The following is a 20597-nucleotide window of genomic DNA, read 5'->3' as shown; positions in this document are numbered from 1 at the left end:
TGTACTCATACCTAAATACCTCAATCTCGCTAAACCTAAACACACACACACACACACAAAGACAAACACAGTACGTATACATTGATTGCTTCAAATCTTCTCCATCATTGCTACCATCACCATGGTTGCCATCAAGTTTTGAACATGTCCAAAACTTCAGTTGCGAGAGCTTGGTGGTTTACAGAGTCTCACAATTGCCTCACAAGCATATCAAGAGTGGCATACTGTAGTTCCAATGTGACAGGAATGTGTAGCATTTAACTCGCTTGTGCATTGAAAGCAGCTCCCATTGCCCATGAAAATTTTTACTTTTATACAGTAATCCTCCCAGTATTACACAACAGGAATCAACCAAGAATGAAAGAAACTGGTGCACCAGACCTGGGACAAGGACCTAGAGACAAGTGTGGAAGAATTCCTCTCTCCATATACACACAGTATGAGTCTTCTTTGTTTGTTGAATTGTTTGTTTTTCATTTACTATTGCTACGCAATGCAAGTAGTTCACTCTTTATGTGCCATGTTCACAAGCCTGACTCAGTTGATGGCTTGCCAACTTTGCATATTCTGCTCAAAAGCACAAACCCACCCAAACCGATAGATAAATGGCCAAATGTTACACTGCAATGAAAGTGTTTCTTGTGATTCCGTTCCTCTCACATATAGTTTGCATTTTATGTGGTGATTTTCCAGAAAGCGGTGTTCCCTACTGAATTTGCTTGCAAATTTTAAGTTTTTGTAACTGTTTCGTGTGCAAAAGTCATGCCTTTGCAATAAAATGTAGCTGCCGGTCATTTGAATGAAAAACAATCAAAGAGATGACATTCAATTTACAACAAACAAAGCTTGGCATTTTCTCTATATTTCTCACTACATACATTGTATCAAGCTTTTGAAACAGAAATCTCTATATCAAAGTAATATAGATTTGGAAAACGGAATGTTTCCCAAAGCAGTACTATACGTTGGTGTACTCAGAATAATGTGGCACACACGGGCGGGGTTTCCATCATGGCACATAAAGTGGTGAAGAGTCGAATTAGTCCAGTCAAAATACGACAAAAAGGGGGTCAACCCACAACTAATTGCAACAGAAACGATTCCACTTGCATTTGACCCGAAAGAGCTATTAAAATAACATATTAAAAGTTCCCTAAAATTCGAGTGGTGGATCAGTGTCTAATTTGCATAAATTCAAATGGCCGCCATACAACGTATTTGTACCTATATCTCGGGATATATAACCCACAGAAAGTAAATTCCGGTGTCTAATCCTATGTTTTTTAGGTCAAGCAATACAATTATGTTATCTGTAGCAACTTTCAAGCACCCTTTTATATAGTTTTTGCATATATTTGCATATAATTACATGCAAAATGGCCGCCATATTGCCTGTGCTAGCCGTATCTTCGTATACCATTAATATACACTCAGGAATAAGTCCCTATATCTGGACATAAAACCCGCAGAAAATAGATTCTGGTGTCTAAACCTTTTTTTTTAGGTCAGGGAATAGAATTATGATATAAACAATAACTTTCAAGCTTCCCTTTATACATTTTTTTTATATATTTGCATTTATTTAAATGCAAAATGGCCGCCATTATGCCTCTACAGGCTTATATCTCTATCTGTAAAAGGTACCCTGTGACGGTGTCTGTGGTCTTAATTTTACTGCTGAGAATCACTGATATAGAATACGTTCCAATCAGGAATAATTACCTATATTTCACCAAACATTTGCACAATGTATTTATACATAAATCTATTCAAATTAAGAGTAGCTTATATCCATAAGCTACTCTACAAAAGTTTCATGAGTTTGGACATTTTGTTTACAGAATGTTCTTGTCATATCAGGGTACCATGTCACTCACTCACTTTCTGAATAAAGGACCCAGGGGTCCATCCCTCACCCGAGTATCTCAAGTTCACCTTCCATGCATTCTTACAAACTATTACTTGGGAGAGAGGAAATTTGAAGACTTTGGGAACCCCTAGGGCCATATCTGGAAGACTTTAGGGACTTCCAGGGCCCAGGGAGGCATGATGTTCATGATATACATGACACTAGCGATAAATGCACCTACAATACTAAGTTTGTTGATAATTAATTTGACCATGTGTTTTCAAAAAGAGGATCAAAAATCAAAATTGGTCCCCAATAATTTGGTCCCAGCCCCAAGGCTGCCGCACCTAGATCAGATTTTAGGTGCCTTTGGGCATCCTGTGATCGGGGGGGGGGGGGGGGGGGGGGGGGGGGGGGGTAGATGGTACCCATTTTACCAATATTCTACTAGCCAAGTTTGGTAACAAATTGAACACACCTTTTGTGAAGATGAACGTGTGAAAATTGGTTTCTATTTGGCTCTAGCCCCAAGTATGAGTATATTGAAAGTATGCTTATACACTCACTGATGTATTTACTCAATGCTCTGCATGTTTTATAAAAGAAGCAACTCTAAATTCAGAGGGGGACATAGTGCCCACACGTAATATATCATATACACTGTATATATACACACATATATATATATATATATATATATATATATACTCCTAGATGGGTCATTTGGAAGACATTTCCATTTGTTTTATATGCAAATTTTAAAATACATGTTCAATGGCAATTTACGCAATGGAGACACGAAAATTGTCTCCTTAATGACCAGTTGTCTCCCTAATGAAGACACTTCCCCCCAATATGTCTCCCTAAGGTGCCAACTAGGGATATATATATATATATATATATATACATGTATATATAATATGTATATATAACACGAAGTAGGGTGGTAATGCATTTTAGTCCAAAAGTGCTATTTATTCAGATCAAATTTTCGACGGATACATTCCTCTTCCTCAGGGTCGACAATGACAATTGTGAAGAAAGATCGTCGAAAATTTGGTCTGGCTAAATAGCACTGTTGGACTGAAATGCATTACCACTCTACTTCGTCATCTTTTCTGTACTGGTACCAACACGCAGACTACAAGTATCATATTCATATATATATATATATATATATATATATATATATATGTGTATATATATATATATATATATGATATGTATATATACATATATATATATATATATATATATGATATGTATATATATACATATATAATGTGTAATATTTCGAAAAGAAGATAAAATTGCGAAAGTAAACTTAAAACTATATAATTATGCAGTCTCCAAGATATTCAACCTTGTACATTATACCTAGCTCTGTTACACCTGGTTCTACTTTGTGTGTGTGTGTGTGTTTGTGTGTGTGTGTGTGTGTGTGTGTGTGAGGGGGATTTTTTTTTTAATGATAGATTCCTTAATTTCGGGGTTCTGGGACCTTTTGGATATGGTGTCTATTTGAACACCTTGAAAGTCTATCATCCTTGGGATGCTTCTTGCCTAGTTTGTTGAAAGTCTGTCATTACATGGGGTTTTTAAAGAGAATCTGAAAATGATTTTTGAAAATTTATGCATGACTGACGACCGGACGGCAGAAGATAAATGATGACTATTTGCAATATTAGCTTGAACCTTTTTTTTTTTTTTTTTTTTTTTTTGCTGTCTTCAACCTTTGGCTAAGATAAGTTTAAAATCTCATGAATCAAAGTCACTTAATTTCAAGAAAACTTTCTTTCATTTCCAGTACATTATTTTCATTTTCTACCTTATAGTACAGATACTCAAGGTATGTAATGTGATCACTGAAAATATAGATCAATGATAAAAGTGTAAAACAAGCACACACAACTCGCTTACACTCACAGTGTTCTATGCGTTTACCACAAATTCTGGACTAGGATAGTGTGAAATTGCAGTTGATTAACTTTAAAGCAAACAGGATCTCGACTCCATTTCATACTGAAGCGTGGTAAGTCTCACGTTTGTTGTAAGCTGTGTCGATGTCTTTTGAGAATGCTTCTTATTCCTAGTCACCAATTAGAACAGCATCATCTGGGGGGGGCATTTCATGAAGCATTTTGTCCGACAAAGTTGTCGGACAAATTTGCTCTCAGCCAAACAGATGCAAGGATTTTAGTAGCTTGTAACAGTTTGTAAGAAAAATATCTGACCAAATCGCTTCATGAAATGCCCCCTGACTCCTCACATATTTAAGAAACACAACATTACAAGTGTCTGATATAATCGGAATGGCCCACATCTGCCACTGGTATGGGTTGTGTGCAGTCAAATCTGTTTGCCCTGCAACTATACACTGCCAGTCGCTAAAAGCCTGTCTTGCAATTGCATCAGACTTCCTTCAGGAGTTCCATAATAGCTGCAGCTTTGTCTGTAGTGATCAGAACATATTTTTGATTAAACATCTTCCTCAAATCATCCAAATTCCAATGATTGTATGTCATTTCCCTTCTACTGTTTAACATGAAGAAAAGCTGTTGCTGCTGAAGTGGAGGGAAGGGAACTTTTGGAACAGGAACGGAAAATGATGTTATGTATTTTGTTTTGTTTTTTAATCTGACTTAAGACTGCTTTTTTGCCAGCAAATTGAATTCAGTCTTCATGCTGCTCGCATTAACGAAAAAAAAAAGTCAGTGTGTTGATGAAAATGCTATTAGTGCGAAGCCTCAATGCAATAGGAAACATTTCTTTTAATAAAGCTGGAGATGCACGTACAACGCGAAAAAATGGTATAAGTAAACGTATAAGAATTCATACGTGTTGTACGAGCTTGAAGCCGGTGAGAAGGATGCTGTTTGTATTGATTGACTGATGAATCCAGAGTAATAGTAATAGAAATGTTAAGGCATTTCCTTTTTTTCTTTTTTTTTTAAATCTGGCTGTAAATCACAATGTTTTACATTTTCAGTAAGTCACTGGGTCACCTGGTGAAACCGCGCAAAAATATGACAAAATCCACTTCCATACAAATTATCAGTGTCATAATATGTTGCACATAGATAAACATGCCTTTACCAAAAGTTTTGCAACAAAAGACACAAGTATCGACTAAACATGGATACAAATCATCGCACACTTTGAAAGCTATATGAGATAATATGTCCAAACTCATGAAACTTTTGTAGAGTAGCTTACTGATAATCATGAACTTGATGACATGCCCCCCTCCTCCCCCTTTGGCAAAAAAAAAGAAGGAATAAATAATGAATTGCAACATAGACACAAGTATAAGCAGTAAACATGAGGGCAAATTACAAAATATAATACATTGAATATACATGAAATATTTTAACGATTCCTACTACATAATTTGAGACTTTAATATTTGTGTACCTATTGAGCACACTTTGGAAGCTAAGTTGAGATTACAGTTATTAATAAAGAAAGATATGTTCTATTCGATGCTACTTACAATTGTTTTCTGTTCTGAGGCTTTATGTCAAGAAAATGTGAGTACAATGTAATACAATACTTTTAATCAATGCAAGAATATAAACACTAGGTGTAAGGATAATCATCAAGGTTGTGAATGGTATAACAATTTCCCTTGAAATCTTGGATGTATACATTACAGTACAATTAACGTTCTGCAGCTCATATTCGTATATCTGAAATTATATTCTCGGTAGTAATTTGAATAGATTTATGTATAAATATATGCAAATTTTTAGTGAAATATAGGTATTTATTCCTGAGTGGAACGTATTCTACATCAGTGATTCTAAGCAGTAAAATTAAGACCACAGACACCATCACTAGGTACCTTTTACAGATAGAAATATAAGCCTGTAGTGGCATTATGGCGGCCATTTTGCATCTAATTGTATGCAAATATATGCAAAAAATGTATAAAGGGAAGTTTGAAATTTACTGCTTATATCAAAATTGTATTTCCCGACCTAAAAAAACATAGGATTAGACACCAGAATCTATTTTCTGCGGGTTTCATGTCCAGATATATAGCGACTTATTCCTGAGTGTACTACATTAATGGTATACGAAGATACGGGCTTGCACAGGCAATATGGCGGCCATTTTGCATGTAATTATATGCAAATATATGCAAAAACTATATAAAGGGATGCTTGAAAGTTGCTACAGATAACAAAATTGTATTCCTTGACCTAAAAAACATAGGTTTAGACACCGGAATTTACTTTCTGTGGGTTATATATCCCGAGATATAGGCATAAATAGGTTGTATGGCGGCCATTTTGAATTTATGCAAATTAGACACTGATCCACCACTCGAATTTTAGGGAACTTTTAATATGTTATTTTAGTTGCCCTTCCAGGTCAAATGCAAGTGGAATCGTTTCTGTTGCAATTAGTTGGGGGTCATTTCATATTTTGACTGGACTAAATCTTCATGAAACTGGCTCATTGTTCCATAAGATTTGTAGTTTGCTCATACACCAGGTAGTCATAGGTCGGTTCTTTGGTATCATACATTTAAATAACATGACTAAAATATCAGTACGACTATACTCTACTATTAGAGGGATACGGTCTTTACAATGGAAGAAGTACTGTATACGCTGTAATTTTCGCGTACATAAATTTTCGCGTATTGCCGCTATCACACATTTTCGCGAGTGGTTAAATTCGCGATTGGGGGACCAGAGAAAATATGAAGTGGCAAAGAAAGTGTGAATTTTCAACTTACTAGCAAATAAGAATGATACTAGTTATACACTGCATGAAAAAAAACTTATCAAACTCTGCGAACTAGGAGGTTAGAATTCAACATTTTTGAAGTGGTTAAGTCCATCGCGCTAGATTTCTGACGAGTGGTCCCCTTGTGATAATGGATTGGCTCTCTACAGTATTCGTAAGTAGACGTGGACGTGCGTAAACAAGCTTAGCGCATAGCCAGTATGGTCTGTTCGGTAAGCCGTGACATGGATACTAGTACTGAAATGTTCGTATCATCAAGGCAAGGGATTCATTTTGGAAGGTAATATTTTCACGTGTTGTTAATTTCGCGAATAGCTCCCGACTCGCGAAATTCGCGAAAATAAAACCCCTGCGAAATATATAGCGTATACAGTAACAGAATTCAGCACTGCACCCTACATCACTATGATCACACCAGTCCACAAAGGAACCAGCAGACCTACCCTACCAATCACCATCCTCTGCCACTCTCAAGAAATGAATGTCATCGCAGTCGTCCTTCTTCCCACACACTGTGTGTGGACTTGGAACTCACTGCCCCCTGCCCTGACATCATATCACTATTATCAGCCCATCAATGGAACCCTTCCGACTGAAGCTGATGCCTGATGGCATGATGGCAAGCTATCTAACGTTAGCATGCAGTCCGTAGGCCTACACATAACTATAAAGTAACCAGCAGTTTTGCCAGTAGACTGTTGACACAGACAGTTGTTGACGATTTTTTTATACTTTGCACCAGCCGACCTTTAAAAAGACTTGTGTTAGGCCTCTTTTTGGAAAGAGTTCCGTATGTTTCCCCCCCCCCCCCCCCCACCAACTTGCACAAAATAAACAAACCACCATTCCTCATACTATACTAATAATAAACTAAATATCAGTTATACCTATGGGAAGTCTTCCAAGGCATAATAGCATAAATGGCATAACCTTTATTCAGTCCATTTAGTGAAAAAAAAAATTAAAAAAATAGCAATCTTTTGTTTGCGCAAACTAGTGGGGGGGGGGGGGACAAAAGGAACTCCTTCCCTATTTTTTTTTTTTACAAATGCACATTACAGCACACACAGCACATGAATCACGCCTATGAATATATAGGTGTAAATTGAGGCCTAGACTCTAGTAAAAGTCAAATTATCTTCATCAATGTCTGAAGAAGGACGCAGAATCACTAACCAGAGGAGGAAGAAGAGGAAGAAGAGGAGGAGGAAGAAGAAGAAGAAGAAGAAGAAGAAGAAGAAAGAAGAAGAAGAAGAAGAAGAAGAAGAAGAAGAAGAAGAAGGAAGAAGAAGAAGAAGAAGATGATGATGATGAAGATCATCCTATCCTAGAACTGTAGTTCTGGTTACAAACAAACAAACAAAAATCGAAAGATGGACCAACCTGTATTTCAACGGGTGGGGCTATGTTAATGTTCTCGACAAAGAGGCTCATCGCAATTAAAAAGCAGGTAGTGGTCTAGTTCTAGATCTATAAAAAAAAAACAGCTAGATTACTCTTATTACTGCACGGAGCCGACAAATTTTAATAAGAACTGATAGTCGTATTCCAATAACCAGGAGCATCGGATTTACAGAATCTACTTACTACTGACTCTGCTCTGGCTGGCCTGCTGACTGTACAGTAGATCAAGTATAGTGCGCTTCTCACACTGCGTGCGCTTGGCATGTTTGACTGTGATCGACTGAACTTTCCCAATGAATAAATTAATTGCGCTAAATGCGCACCACGACTTGCTTGCAGCGCGCGTGCATGCTGTACTACATGGAGTGTGTATTACTCAGTATACGATTTTCGCGCAGCAGACGACTTGAAAGTAGGGCAGATATGTAACAAAATTTGGTCGAGCTGCTCACATCCGGCGGAAAGTATGAAATTTTGTCTATGGGGTATTTTGGGTCGCTGATTTCAAATATTGCCGGATCCAAGAGATCACAGAGATCTGACCACGGGATCGGCCGCCATTTTGAATTCCAATATGGCCGCCATTACAAAACAAATTTAAAGATCCCTATCTTCAGTTCTGAATGACCTGTGGCACCAAAATTTGGTACACATGAGCGTTTTGACATATTGAATTCGATGACAGATTGATTTGAAGTATCTGACAAACATCGAATGGTCGCCATTTTGAATTCCAATATGGCCGCCTCGACGAAATATTCAAAATCCCTATCTCGATTTCTATAAGTGGTGAGTGCAAGCTGACGCTGAAATTAGGTGTAGGGTAAACAAGTATTTTAACATACTGAGTAAAAGCACTTACTAATGTGATGTGTCTGACAAACGCAATGCCTGCTATTTTGCATTCCAATGTGGCTACGAAGACAAACACCACAACTAACATTCACGAGCATGTCAAAAAGTGCAGTAAAAAGGAAGCATAATGCACCTTTCACTGACGTCACAGCACGCACTCAATCAGTTACAAACGCGCGCTCAATCAGGTAGCCTAATTTACAAACCCGAGATGGAGATTTTCAACACTCCAACGTGGCAACTATGTATAAGAATTCAAATTGGCTGCCGTGCAGCTTGTCAGACATATCAAATAAGTCTGTTATTGAAGTCATCATATCACCATGCTTTTATGTATCAAATTCCAATGGCTTATGTCATTCAAAACTGAAGATAGGGATCTTTGACGGCGGCCATATTGGAATTCAAAATGGCGGCCGACCCCGTGGCCAGATCTCTTGGATCCGGCAATTTTTGAAATCAGCGCCCCAAAATACCCCTATATGCAAAATTTCATACTTTCCGCCGGATATGAGCATCTTTTTCACATATCTGCCCCACTATAGTTCCGTGGAAATTAATGGTGCAATTTCTTGAATATATAATTCTTGAGAAATACAACTTGCCAAAGACAACTGACCTCTTCCTTGGTTGCAAAATCAAATATCATGATTAGCCTAAAGTACAGTATACTCTAGACGATCGCGTTGATACATCCACCCATCCACAGTGCTTGACACTGTTTATTACTTTTTACACACGGTTGAATAGCTGACAGAACTAATTATTTCAACCAGTGATGCTGAGCAGTGCTGCTGCTGCCGTTAATGATGATAATGATGATGATGGTGATTTAAAAAGTGATGTGGTGGTTGTGGTGGTGGTGACGATGATGATGGTAAAACAACGTCTAATAAGAATGATAAATATATTATAACAATAGCCCTATGAGTGATTATGATCGACGTCAATGATGATCAATGATGAAATTGATAACATTTAAACAAAAATACGGATTGATATAGCTATATTTCGTACAAAGTTTTTTTTTTTTTTGGTGTGTGTGCATTCATTTCAAGGAACACGCTAAGCGGGACCCACTCGAATATGCTTGGCGTGTTCCTTGAAATGAATGCACACACACACACACACACACACACACACACACACACACAAAACCGGATTGATATAGCTATACTTTGTACAAAGTTGATTTACTTGAACTATTATGGGAAAGAGTGATGCCCTTTTAAACTTTGAAGCTATTTCACTGTTTTGAGATCCTAAATTAGGTAAATTGCAAATTTTCTCGGCGTAAAACCGCCATTAACTATACGAGGGCTGTTTCAAACTTCAAAGTTCAAAGTTCATTTTTTTTCATCTCTATCAAGTAAATAGAGAAGTTATATACAATGTATATAGGCTCAGCATATTGTATTATCAAAATACACTTGAAAATGAGTAAACTGAATGAAACATAGGCCTAATTGCATTTTTAATACTTAATAACATGCATAACACATGTTATTAAATAAGGACGGGAATGGAAATGGAGGAGGGTCCCACTTTAAAAAGCAAAGCCGCTGTGTACGATATGGAATCCTCAGATAAGAAAGCAAATAATATGAAATAAAGAAACTATAAGGATTACAACAAAATCAACCGAAACAATGTCAACTGACACGATTAAATCGGCAGATTAGGAAGGACAAGAAAAAAAAGAAAAAGAAAAAAAAAACTATAACACAACACGCGTGCCATCGTGGACACAGGCAGACTAGATTCCATGATGCCGTACGAGTTATGATAATGATTCAAAGTGGATTGAATAGTTATCATAGTGCAAAGAATACCGTTTACATAATCATATTGGTAAGATTGCAGAAGAGCGGGTATAAAAGAAGGAAAGAATAAAAGCAATGGTTATGTTATTAACACTTTATGGTAAACATGGCCGGCGGAACCGTGGGGGCCGTGGGGGCCGTGGGGGCTCGGGCCCCCACACTTTTTGTGCACCATACAAAGGGATACATAAGGTGTCATCACTTTGGGCCCCCACACTTTTTTTTAAACCCGGAAGTACGTAACTGGCACTAAATATTCCCACTAAAGATTTTGTCAGCTGAAATGAAAGGGGAGAGATGAGCTGACGACTTTTTTTTTTTTTTTTTTTTTTTTTTTTTTTTTTTTTTTTTTTTTTTTGCTTGTTACTCATTAAACCCGGAAGTGGCCCCCACACTTTTGAGAACGCTCTGCCGGCCCTACAGAAACGCATCTGAGGAGGACTTATGTTTGAAAGATCTTATTTTTCTCTAATAAAATAAATGATTGTACATAGTCCTAATAGTTAATGTTCAAAGAAATGAATACTGTCTTGATTGCCGAAAATAAAACCAACTTTATTCGGTTGCATTACCATTGCGCTCAAGATAAAAGAAGGATTTAAAAAATAGGAGAGGAGGAAAAAAGATTAGAAAATTGATGTCAGAATGCTACGAGTAGGTCGAGCGGATATGAAAAGTAATAAAATGATTTCTTAATGTAAATACCCCTTTCTTATTGGCTAATACTGACGGTTAACTGGGATAACCCCTAACTATGCTGCCGTTCGAGTAAGACGCACTATCTGCGTCAGTGCCCCCGCGTGTGTTAACCTTATGGAGAATCTGTTTTGAGAGAAATACCCCCAGGTTCAGAATTACGTAACGAGACCATGGCCATGAGCATCGCCAAACGTTCCCGCCCTTCACGGACACCTCCCTCTGGTAACCCAGCTGCAGCTGAAAACCGGGAACTGAGCTCTCTACTGCCAAGCGAATTGTTGTCCTCGATCCAGCAAATGATTGACAAACAAACAGATCACTTCCGCAACAGCCTTGGTGAGCTAGAAAAATGCATCCATGATAAACTGAAGGATTTGGACCATAAATTTGAAGAACTAAAAAAGGCTGTGAACTTTAATGCCGGCGAGACGGAAGAATTGCGAGAGGAAATAACTCAAATCAGTGAAAAAGCACAAGCTATGAAGAGGGACTGCAACGCCGAACTGGAGAGACTGGAAGTGTACGTTGCCCGGGAAAACCTGGTTTTCTTGAACGTTCCAGAAGGGCCAAACGTCAACGGGGTAGAAGAAGTTGAGAAAACTTTGAAAAAACTGTACATCGAAAAACTGAAGCTGACACCAGAGCAAGTTGAGAACATAGAGTACCAACGTGCCCATCGAGTGCCTGCCAAGGCTCATCCACGACCAATAAAGGCACGATTTCTGCGGTTCAAAGACAAAATGCTCATTCAACAGCATTCAAAAGCACTGAAAGGAACAAACATTTTCATATCAGATGATTTTCCTCGTCGAGTGCGTGAAGCAAGACAAGAGCAGCTGCCGGCACTGAAGGCTGCAAGGAGAGCGGGGAAAAGAGCCTTCTTCTCAAGAACAGAGCCGACGAAACTCTTCGTAGACTCGGTCTGGATGCAGCAGAAGGACCAACGGAAGTTTGTGGAAATGATGGAAAGAGAAGGAAACCAAAACCGAGCACAACCATCCACGACTTCAGGTGCTGCGCAGGCAGCTCCGAGACGGGGAAACCAAACAGGGAGAGGAGAAGCAGCAGCGGTGAGACCGAAAGATACCCGAAAACCGCTGGCCATGGAGACATGAGTTAAACCGAGGATGCGTGAAAAGTTGAGAAAGCTAACGCCAAAGAAGGAAAAAAATTGCAACGAAGGAGAGTATCAACTGTCCGATACATTTATACCAGCATGGACCTACGAGGAGGAAGATTAGTAAGTAAAAATGAGATAGAAGTTATCACATATACCTCGGAGGAGAGAGAGAAAGAGAAGAGGGAAAACAAACCACAAAAGAGTCAAAGAATGGTAATCAAGACAGATAGTGCTGCTTATTTGATGGAAAACAACAGAGTTTGCACATAACCCTATTTGTTTTGGCAAAATGCTGTGTTCCATCAGAGTGTTTCATTGTCAGATAATTGCATGAATTTATGTTTTCAATAAATAAGTATATTACTGTTAATGGAAAGAGTATAATGATATTATGGGAAAATGTGATAGTGTTTATCTAAGAAACGCGATAAGTACTGTTTCCATGAAAAGAACAGATAGAAGAAGAAGAAAAAAAAAGAAATATTTTAAATATTCACTTTGATTATGTTAGATTTATAAGTAATCAACAGAATATGTTTGCGTTAACAAAAAAAGGCGAATGCATTACATTACTGTTACACGTGTACATGCATAATGGTGTAGATATCAAAATGCTGTTGTTATTGATCATATGATACTTTGAAAGTTGAGTCATTCTCAAAATCAATTACTGCCTTGTATCCTTATGCAGAGAAAAAATGACAATCTTTTATATATTCGACTGTGTAGAGGCATGGTCAAAAGCAAGGTGTATAGACCAAAGGAAACCTATAATAAGTAAGTTAAAGGAAGAAACTGTAATGTAAATACTTTAAGATGAAGTGAAAAAGATGAGGTTATGGGTGCGATATATTCATGTGAGAATCACACACCTGATGAGGTGTTTCTGACCCCCCCCCCCCCCTATTTGTGATACACAACATCTGTCGAGTACATTGTAGCCACTGCGTCAAGATAAAAAGCTGAGAAAGGTCCCCCTTTTTTTATTTTTTTTTGGTTTTTATTATACGATAATTATCATGTTCTGAGAAAATTACATCTTATATAAGTTCTTGGAAGAATAGGCTGTTTGATACGCGGACGGTAATATTGATTTAATGGGTACAATTTTTTTAACACATTTGAGTGGTATGTTTTCTTAATTCACTCTTCGGGCTAATTTTTTTTCTCATTATTCTCTTATCGTTGGTTAACACTTCTTTGATATTGCTCAAAATTTAATGTATGAGAAGACCAGTGTTTTCGCATTTAGTCTGTTTTAGGAATATTTTGATAAGAATAGTACACGGAACGTGGTTCAATTGTCACAGGTGTCAGTGTCAGCGCGATATGAACACCATGTGTTACAAAGACAACAAATGAAGCTTTGTGTTTTTTGAGGGGGATTTGTACTGAAGACACATAGTCTAAGAATGTTTTACAGTGATTCTGATACATAATCTTAGAGATAAAGAAGCAGTGGAAATGTGGTATCGTAGCATGACATTGCAGGATGGATCGCGTTTTACTGATAAGATGTTCTAACTCCCTATGGGTTGATTATCTGTTATCAAGATAAAGAAAAAAGAATTATACGGTAGATTTCGCTGATGAGATTATTCTGGTCAGTGAGAATGAAGAAGGGGTGAGGGACTCTCATCCGAAAGAATTGGGGTTGTTGTGTAACAGAAGAAAGCAAGTTTGTGTCAAGGGACATGCTGTCCTAAATTCTCTTCTCACCTCTCTGATTCAAGTGAATAGAATTCTGTTTATAAGCCAAGGAGATTTTTGCAAATTACGTTAAACACGTGATAAGCAGCGAGTTCAACAATATTTCACGTAACCGAAGGCTTCCAAACCTTATGGTGAATGAATGGTGTTTTTGTTTTTGTTTTTATTTTCATTTTGGTAATCACATTCAAAGGTGGCTTATTTTTGTCTGCCTGATTTTGTTTTTTGTGTTGTACTGGGGACAAAAAGAAAGAAAACAGATAGTCCAGTAACCACGAAGACGGATAGTGACATTTCCGAACGGTGCTTGGCCTTTACCCCTTGTTATATAAACTGTAAAGAATTGTATAGTATTTGTTATCATGAAAATAGAGTGGTAGGCATGCTCTCCTTTTTATGGGTAGGGGACGTTCACAAACTAGCACAGGTGTCATAAAAGTATTGACCTGTGTTATAAACACTGGACCAGTGTATTCGTGTTTTTTTACAAGATGGGGCGAGAGATTCTGATAGGAAAGTATGTGGGTTGTTGCATAAGAAAGGGAGTTTCTGCTAACGCGCTGTCTTTAAGTGAATAAGATTCTGTGTGAGAAGTCAAAGGCGAGTTTTGTAAAGATAAACACTTGACAAGCCTCGAGTCCAATGATGTATACTGTGACGGAGGTTTTACAAACCTGGTGAATGATGTCTTTTTATTTTTGTAATCATCTATCACATTCAAAGGTGGCTTATTTCTATCTGCCTGATTTTGTTTTTGTTTGTTGTTGTGTTGTATTGGGGACGAAAAGAAAGAAAACGGATAGTCCAGTAGCCACGAAGACGGATAATTATATTTCCGAACGGTGCTTGGCCTCTACCCCTCGGTATATAAACTGTAAAGAATTGTATAGTATTTGTTATCAGGAAAATAGAGTGCTAAATATGCTCTCCTTTCTATGGGTACAGGGGACGTTCACAAACTAGCACAGCTGTTATAAGAGTACTGAACCTGTGTTAAAAACACTGAACCAATGTATTCATGGTTATTTATAAGATGGGATGAGAGATTCTGATTAGAAAGAATTGGGGTTGTTGCATAACAGAAGAAAGGGACACGCTGTCTTTACGTGAATAAAATGCGCATGATAAGTCAAAGGCGAGTTTTGTAAAGATAAACACTTGACAAGCCTCGAGTCCAATGATGTATAATGTGACGGAGGTTTTCCAAACCTGGTGAATGATGTCTTTTTGTTTTTGTAGTCATCTATCACATTCAAAGGTGGCTTATATCTTCTGCCTGATTTTGTATTTGTGTGTTTTTGTATCGTAATGGGGACGAAAAGAAAGAAAACAGATAGTCCAGTAGCCACGAAGACGGGTAATTACATTTCCGAACGGTGCTTGGCCTCTACCCCTTGTTATATAAACTGTAAAGAATTGTATAGTATTTGTTATCAGGAAAATAGAGTGCTATATATGCTCTCCTTTCCATGGGTATAGGGGACGTTCACAAACTAGTACAGCTGTTTGAACCTGTGTTAAAAACACTGAACCAGTGTATTTATGGATATTTACAAGATGGGGCGAGAGATTCTGATTGGAAAGAATTGGGATTGTTGCATAACAGAAGAAAGGAAGGTTTTGTTAACACGCTGTTTTTAAGTAAATAAAATCCCGTGTGATAAGCCAAAGGCGAGTTTTGTCGAGTCCAATGATGTATACTGCGACGGAGGTTTTCCAAACCTGGTGAATGGTGTCTTTTTATTTTTGTAATCATCTATCACATTCAAAGGTGGCTTATTTCTATCTGCCTGATTTTGTTTTTGTGTGTCTTTGTGTTGTATTGGGGACGAAAAGAAAGAAAACGGATAGTCCAGTAGCCACGAAGATGGGTAATTATATTTCCGAACGGTGCTTGGCCTCTATCCCTTGTTATATAAACTGTAAAGAATTGTATAGTATTTGTTATCAGGAAAATAGAGTGCTAAATATGCTCTCCTTTCTATGTATAGGGGACGTTCACAAACTAGCACAGCTGTTATAAGAGTATTGAACCTGTGTTAAAAACACTGAACCAGTGTATTCATGGATATTTACAAGATGGGGTGAGAGATTCTGATTGGAAAGAATTGGGGTTGTTGCATAACAGAAGAAAGGGACACGCTGTTTTTACGTGAATAAAATTCGCGTGATAAGTCAAAGGCGAGTTTTACAAAGATAAACACTTGACAAGCCTCGAGTCCAATGATGTATACTGTGACGGAGGTTTTACAAACCTGGTGAATGATGTCTTTTTATTTTGGTAATCATCTATCACATTCAAAGGTGGCTTATTTCTTCTGCCTGATTTTGTTGTTTGTGTGTTTTTGTGTCGTATTGGGGACGAAAAAAGAAAACAGATAGTCCAGTAGCCACGAAGACGGATAATGACATTTCCGAACGGTGCTTGGCCTCTACCCCTTGGTATATAAACTGTAAAGAATAGTATCTGTTATTATGCAAATAGAGTGGTATACATGCTCTCCTTTTTATGGGTAGGGGACGTTCACAAACTAGCACAGCTGTTATAAGAGTATTGAACCTGTGTTAAAAACACTGAACCAGTGTATTCGTGGTTCTTTACAAGATGGGGCGAGATATTCTGATAGGACAGAATTGGGGTTGTTGCCTAACAGAAGAAAGGAAGGTTTTGTTAACACGCTGTTTTTAAGTGCATAAAATCTCGTGTGATAAGCCAAAGGCGACTTTTGTAAAGATAAATACTTAACAAGCCTCGAGTCCAATGATGTATAATGTAACGGAGGTTTTTCAAACCTGGTGAATGATGTCTTTTTATTTTTGTAATCATTTATCACATTCAAAGGTGGCTTATTTCTATCTGCCTGATTTTGTTTTTGTGTGTCTTTGTGTTGTATTGGAGACGAAATGAAACAAAATAGAAAGTCCAATAGCCACGAAGACGGGTAATTACATTTCCGAACGGTGCTTGGCCTCTACCCCTTGGTATATAAACTGTAAAGAATAGTATTTGTTATTATGCAAATAGAGTGGTATAAATGTTCTCCTTTTTATGGGTAGGGGACGTTCACAAACTAGCACAGCTGTTATAAGAGTATTGAACCTGTGTTAAAAACACTGAACCAGTGTATTTTGTGTAAAATGAGTCCGTATAAATATTCTGAAATAGAAAGATTGGGAGGTTGATATTATTGGTCAGGTTTTGAGGAAGTATATTAGGTAAGAATAACATATTGAATATTGACACTGAGTATAATATGATATTGATGGTTATGAGTAGATTTTTTTTTTCTTTTTAAATGAAAACACAATGGGAAGTGGATCTTCACAGGCTACCAATCAATGAGCAGTCGAATGCATCTTCTGTGTAGATATCCATTTGCACGAATGACCAATCAGGTTTTACTACATCGGCTGCGGCCAATCGGGCGCTGAGGATAATAGACAGAATACAATCCCGATAGTGTAATAAAGCGGGAATTTCAGTGCGGCTGCACGTTGTTGGGGAGAGGTAAGGATGATGGGGTTTCTTGGCGCGAAGGTAGAGGAATTGTCTGGGTCGGGAGAATGAAATTCCGCTGATTCTCTGGAGACTGTGTTTGGGCAACCGGTTTACGTGTGTGCAATGTATGTATCAAGTGGTGATCTTGTATCCCCCCCCCCCCTCCCTGTCCTTTATGGATCACACACAGAATGGTGAAATTGCTCGGGTTTTTTTTTTTTTCAAACGCATTTATGTCCCAACCCCAAATCCTGACACCATTATTCAACTGATTATTATTTTGAAGTCATTCAACCTTAATAACATGTCCTACAGTTGAATAATAGAAAGACAGATTATTTGTTATACATGTTATAGTTGTGTACACAGTCGGTAGGAAACTGTGGGATGATGACATTGTCGGTTCAATCGTTTGTGTGTTCATGCCGGCTGCAGACGTTGGTGAGGCTTCTTGATTTGGTGGGTTTCCATTGTTTCCTTTTTTTTCTTCTTCTTTTTCTTGTCGGGCTGGTTTGTGGCTACGCTGAAATACCTGTAGAACAAAAGTAATGTTCTAGGATAGTGTTTGAACAGTTTTTTTCTTTCTTTTCATTTTTTGGCAATGGTGGTTAATGTATCGACATATTGTCTGTTGAGAATGATAAGGGCGTTAAGTTGTCACTTAACCCAGTTAGGTAGATATAGTTATACGTCGGCTTTCATATTGTTTCTCAAGTTTTCAGTGACGTTTTTTTTTTTGTTTTGTTTGTTTGTTTGTTTGTTTTTTGTTTTTTGCTCGGTATATGGGGTATGACAGGTTTGGTCGCAGCCGCCGAGGAAATGACTTTCGTTGTGTATTTTTCTCTCAATACCGGTTCTTGAAATTATTTTGGTGTGTGAAAACCGAAGTTTGTATATAGGTATTGTGAATCGTTGATTCTGGTGCGTGAAAACCGAAAATTGTATAAAAAGGTATGTTAAACATTGATTTTATTTAAGGTTTCTGATTGGTATATAGTATTAACATCAAGGTTATTTATTTATAAGTACAGTAAGATGAATGCAATATAGATGAATGTGTTGTATGGTTCTGTAGTTTTTTTTTGTTGTATTTTGAGGGGGATATTTGTTCCAAGATGACGAAATAGTTTTAACAGGATATGTTTTTTGGTATATTTATTTACAAGGAAATGTATTAGTACTAGACTGATATAAGTGTTAATGATAATTGGAGATTTTTAATGTGATGTAAAAGCGGGGAAGCGGGGGCAACGGCAGAGCCTGTATGTACTGTTTTGTTTTTTGTTTTTGTTTTGTTTGTCTCCGTTGTTGCTAATGCTTGTGCGAGGTGTGTAGTAGCATTAGTAGCAGTAGTTTTATTAGTAGTTGTAGAAGTAGAAGTAGTAGTAAGACTGTGTATTGGTACAGCCTTTCAAGCAGAGAGGCACATTTTGTTCTATGTATGTTGTTTGTTGGAAAAAGCTCACTGGGTATATTAGAATTCTTTTGTTAATATGAATAAGATTGATATTATTTCGATGAATTGTCGTGGTTTGGGCAATCGGAAAAAAAGGAACGAGGTTTTTGATTTTTTGAAAGTGAGTAAATTTCATATATGTTGTTTACAGGATACTCATTTCAATGCCTTAGAAGAAGAAAATTTAAGAAGAGAGTGGGGCAGTGATTGTTTTTTTAGTTTTGGCACATCAAATTCAAGGGGCGTAGCGATATTATTTCGTGAAGATATCACTATAGATATAAAAGGATATGAAACAGATGATAAAGGTAATTGGTTGATTTTAGATATGAAGTTATGTGAAAATTCATTTTCTTTGGTTAATATTTATGGGCCAAATACAGACTCCCCGGGGTTTTATGAAAATATTGAGAAGCTTATACTTCAAAGAGAAAATTCGTTAGTTATACTTTGTGGAGATTGGAATTTGGTACAAAATTTTGATTTGGACACATATAATTATGTACGGTTAAATAACCCTAGAGCAAAGAAGAAAGTGGATGAAATGAAATGTGATTTGGAGTTGGTAGATCCGTGGAGAATACAACATTCTACAGAGAAACAGTTTACATGGCGTCAAAATAATCCTTTGAAATTAGCTAGATTAGATTTTTATTTGATATCTAAGAAAGCATTAACATTGGTTGATAAGGTAGATATAATGTCAGGTTTTAGGACGGATCATTCTTTGATTACATTAAGTTTGAATTTAGGATATTGTAGGGGGCCGAGTTATTGGAAATTTAATAATACATTATTGAAAGATGATGTGTATATTGAAAAGATAAAAGAATTGATTACACAAACAGTTAAATTTTATGCGATAAATGATATCTCTTATGATTGTAGAGATTGTCAATTTGTTATTAATGATCAATTATTTTTTGATACATTATTAATGTTGATAAGAGGTGAAACAATAAGTTATATGAGTTATAAGAAAAAATTGGAAAAGAATAAGGAAAAGCAATTAGAAAAAGATATAATTGAGTTGGAAGGATTGTTGTTAATACAACAAGATGAAGAATTTATTTTAGAGGAATTAAAAGAAAAGAGAGAATGTTTGGATAAAATTAGACAGGAAAAAGTGAATAGTATATGTTTTAGATCGAAAATTAAATGGATGGAATTTGGTGAAAAGCCTTCAACATATTTTTTGAATTTGGAAAAGAGTAATGTTATAGATAAGCAAATTTTACAATTGGTGGATAAAAATGGAAAGATATTAAATCAGCAACAGGAAATATTAGAGGAAGTAGCAAATTTTTATAGTTTATTATATAAGAAGCAAAATGTTGAAGATATGGATTTACAAGAAATTTTAGAAGGTCAAGATATTCCAAGGTTAAATGAAACACTTAGATTGTCTTTAGAAGGCCCTTTGC

The sequence above is a fragment of the Diadema antillarum genome, unplaced genomic scaffold (assembly GCF_040938485.1).
Source record: "Diadema antillarum isolate AM-2024a unplaced genomic scaffold, OU_Dant_1.0 seq00000251_RagTag, whole genome shotgun sequence".
NCBI lineage: Eukaryota > Metazoa > Echinodermata > Echinoidea > Diadematoida > Diadematidae > Diadema > Diadema antillarum.
The sequence above is the reverse complement of the archived record's forward strand: the minus strand, read 5'-3'. Positions refer to the sequence as shown.